The sequence below is a fragment of the Lissotriton vulgaris genome, chromosome 3_2 (assembly GCF_964263255.1).
Source record: "Lissotriton vulgaris chromosome 3_2, aLisVul1.2, whole genome shotgun sequence".
In the NCBI taxonomy this organism is placed as follows: domain Eukaryota; kingdom Metazoa; phylum Chordata; class Amphibia; order Caudata; family Salamandridae; genus Lissotriton; species Lissotriton vulgaris.
The window spans coordinates 319,810,537-319,815,023 of NC_141690.1; the positions used below are offsets into that span (position 1 = coordinate 319,810,537).

Consider the following 4,487-nt stretch of genomic DNA (forward strand, 5'->3'; position numbering starts at 1 on the left):
GGAGAGTTGGATGATGAAGGTTGTTGGAGAAATAAGCAGATGGATAAGTGGAAGTTACCCATAGCTTTTGTACAACCTATGGTTCAGATGGCATATGGGCTAGCACATGTTGGGGCTTCAGCAATTGTGAGATTGCTTACGCAAGTTTGGGAGCATCCAGAGATTGCTAGCACAGCTAAGAAAGTAGTACAGTCCTGCATGATTTGTCTTAAGTACAATCCAGGAAAAGGGACATGAACTCCAGCAGGAGGATTTGCAACACCTACTGCACCCTTTGAAGTTTTGCAAATGGATTATATTAAGTTTGAACGCTGCAATAATCTGAAATATGTCTTAGTTGTGGTTTGTGCATTCAGCAAATGGATTGAAGCATACCCTACGAAAGACAATACTGCAATTACTACGGCAAAGATGCTATTGAAGGAAATTTTTACCTCGTTATGGTGTTTGTAGATTGTTGTGGAGTGACAATGGGCCTCATTTTATAGCGGACGTTGTCAAGCATGTCCTGAAAGGATTGGGAATAAGACAGAAGTTCCATGCAGTGTTCCACCCACAGTCAGCAGGATTGGTGGAAAAGTACAATGGTACCTTAAAGCTTAAAATAGCAAAGATACAAACCTCTACTTCTCTGCCTTGGCCAGATGCTTTGCCTTTGGCATTATTGTCTATCAGATCGGTACCACACTCTCAAACAGGTCTCACTCCTTATGAGATCATATTTGGGCGTCCCATGAATATATGAGGGATACCTAAGCCAAGGTCAGTGTATGATGTACCTTGTGTCCTAATGAATGACTATTTGGCACAATTAACTGACAGTTTGATTTCTATTCATCAACAGGTTCGAGAAGCACTCCCTGACCGGTCCACATGTGAAGGCCATAAACTCCATCCTGGAGATTTCGTCCTTATAAAGGCATTTGAGAGGACGAGCAGTCTGGAGCCAAGGTGGTGTGGTCCTGAGCAGGTTCTCCTTTCAACGAGAACAGCTGTCCGAGTCACCAACCGGAAGAACTGGATACATTTCGTACATTGTCGGAAGGTGCAACCCGGACTGGTGGAGCTGCGGTATTGACCGACCATCGAGAAATCCTGACTGCGGAGAGAGGCAGTGCTGTGGTACCTGACGAATCTGAGGAGTTCTTCCCGGACCCGACAGTTCCTGGAGTGAGGAGATACACCCTACGACCGAGGAAAGAGCCTGTAGTTGTGTGATCTGTTGTCAGAATGGCCCCTAGGTTAGTGAAACGGAGAGCCAATGAGGCAAGGGAGGGGATCAGCCCTGCATTAGTGTAGTGACACCCGTCCTGGCCCGCTGGTGAAGAAAACAACGGCTGCCTTAGGGGGAAGAGTTCTGACAACCCTTTTAGTTTCAGGAAGATACATTTGTTCGAATGGAAAATAAGAAAATATTTTGTGCTGTAGGGTTCATTGCTGCTGTGGCAGTTGTTGCTACAGTCACGTGGTTTGTCGAGGATGCAATTCCTGCCCGTGAACTGTATGTTGTTTCCACTCCAGTGCCAGATGAGTACTTATTTTATATGCTTCCATATCAAGAGTTGAAACATCAACAGTCATATTTGAATAACACTCTCATTCAGATGCTACACCATACTCATGTAGCTACTAATGCTACAAACTGTTGGATATGTGGGATGATGCCAGCACACCAGAAGAAGGGGGGAACACCGTTCATACCTCTCCCTTTCTCTCATAATGGCTCTTGTCGAGCATGGTACACTTTGCTTTTTGCCACGAGAAAGCCTATAGTTGGCAGATTGCTTTTCAAACTGAATAAAGAATGCCATCAGGACAAGGAAGGCTATACACAAGCCAATGGAACTATGTGGGAGTGGGAAGGGTATCGACCGGACAATGATTCAACGCCCTACATTTTTACGAACACTAGAGACATTGTTGGAAATGAGAAATTTGTGATTTCAGTAGCTCAAACACAAGCAGATTTATGTGTTCAGAGTGTAGGTTATATCCCTGTAGGTGTTAGTGACTGTATTATCGTGCTGAATATTGACGGTCTGAATAACAGCACATTTTTGGCCTCTCACAATACTTATTTTGTGTGCGGTAATAGAGGTTATTACAGATTACCAGCTGGATGGTCTGGAGTGTGTTATGTAGCATTTTTGCTACCGCCTGTATTCCTAGCTCATGCATCATATCATAAAGACTTGAAATTATTGAATAATGTAACTGTAAATAGATATAAGCGTACTCTGTCTATTGACGATGTAGACCAAACAGACACTACTTTGCAACAGTACATAGATTTTAATTTAGGGTTATTTTTCTTTGTTGGAGCTGCTCTGAATAGTAGAAAGATACGACGATTAACTAGAGTTGTAGAAGCCGTAACAAATCAAACTGCTTCAGCCCTTGGAAAGCTTACTGAAGAGCTGCAAATTACTAGAATTGTTGCGTTGCAAAACCGAATGGTTTTGGACGTAATGTTGGCAGATAGAGGTGGTGCTTGCAGAATTATTGGGAGTAGCTGCTGTGTATTTATTCCTGACCATACTCCTTCTGTATACAAAGCAATCAATAAATTACATAAGATAGCAGCTGATATACATGTTGAAAACGGAACCTGGACATTTTCAGGTTGGTTCTGGACTCTGATCCCCACATGGGGTTGGAAAGTTCTTACTGGCCTTTGTATAATTGTTGCAATTATTTTACATGTTGTGTATGTATCCAATGTAGTCCAATGATATGTTCCCTATGCGTTTCATTTTGTGTACCTAATAAAAAAGCTGTCGTTGAGGCTGTCTGCCAGAAAAGCATAACTAGAGAGATAGCTGAAATGATGAGCATCGATATTAACGATGAGTATTTAGATTATCCTAAAAAACCGAATATCTTCAGCTAATGCTGAAAGGGTCGTCTGTTGTAAATAAAACAGCGATAATGTTAAGCATTAGCTGAAGTTATGATAATGAGCCATTTGTCATGTTTTCCGCTCCAACTCTCGTAATGCTCAGACTCCATTTTGTTTTCTTGTCCTCCATCTTGTATGCTACATACTGCCATGTGCCCGCCATGTGACGAGTCCTACCTCTTCGCTGATCACCCTTAATATCTGCCCCGCAACAGTCTATAAATAGACTCCTTTGTGCGTCTAGCGCATGCTCAGTGGAAATCACATCTGTCTTTGATCAGCGTAGATAGGAATGTGCTTTTTGCGGGCTTCGAGAACTGTTAACTACGCCCATGTATTGATCATGTTCAGAAATGTTGATATATGGTCGTAAACCATGCTCTGTGTTGTACCCGCCCACCTATGAACCCCTTCTTTGTGTATAAAAGGGGGCTATGTTCTTGAGTTCTTTGTGCTACCCTGTACAATGTTGTAGAGTGTTGTGTAGGCTGTAGGACCACCTTTAAAGGTTTAATAAACTATGTTTTGTATTTCCAGTTTCCGTGCCAACTTCTTACCATAGTCTGAGGACTTCGTGCAAAGAAGGGCGAACCCTTTGCACTGACGGGCCTTGCTAAGGCCTGGACTCATCATGTGGTTCTGGCGTAAACGTTTAATTCTGTGCAAAAATTATCAATTACACTCACTAGATCATTGACTACTGTCATCCTAGAGTTATCAAACACAATATTGTAGTAATTAACAAGTAATATGTTGTGCCCTTGGTCCGCGATAAGCCACAAAAGCTGTACGTGTGCACCCACTGTCAAGTACCTTTTTACTACAATTTGTCACTTAATAGAGACCAAAGTCAGAAGACCACCTTTAGCTCTCCCTGAGGTTGAACCTTGTGCCACTAAACTATAAGAAACAAACCCCTCATAATTTACATCTTCCTTACACCAAGTTTCCTGGAAGCATAAAATGTCATGACTATTAATAAAATATTTCCAGCCCAGGACATTCCCCTTAGATTTTAATCCAGCGATATTCCAACTAACAATTGAGATACCATTAGCATGCGTAGTACTTATAGCATCCGATGCAACAATAGTATGTGTACCGTCCCCCGCCTTTGAGTTAACATTCAATGCATCCCCTCAGTCTTTGTTCGCTATTAGACCACCCGTCAAGATTTGCTCTGGGACTATGTGCAGGACATTTGGATCAGTTGCCTGACTATTTATGATCGCCCTTGCAGGTGACCCACAACCCTGTAGATGTCAGTCGTTTGTGTCCAAGGAACTTAGAGCTTGGAACCTGTTCTGCATAGTTAATTCAAAGACAGGGCGGAGAATAGGTAAAAAGGGTCTGCTTTTGCTGGTATCGGGAGATGCTGCAGTAAGGTGACTATAGAAATAGCCAAGTGGGCACACATATACACTATTCACATCATATACCAGGGAGGCTGTTCTTAACAAGGCTGTAGCAACGTGTTGGGGTGTTTGAAATTAATAATAATGCAGTCACCCCTACATGTCTTTCTAGACGGGCCAATCCAATTTACCCTTCTGGTGGATAATATTTGATCAGAGTAAGCAATTGGAAA

The 4,487-nt window shown here is 42.4% G+C and overlaps 1 pseudogene; it reads left to right on the forward strand.

The window, feature by feature from the left end:
• Positions 1-1,397: 1,397 nt before the first annotated feature.
• Positions 1,398-2,890, forward strand: LOC147725774 (uncharacterized; annotated as a pseudogene).
• The last annotated feature ends 1,597 nt before the right edge of the window (positions 2,891-4,487 follow it).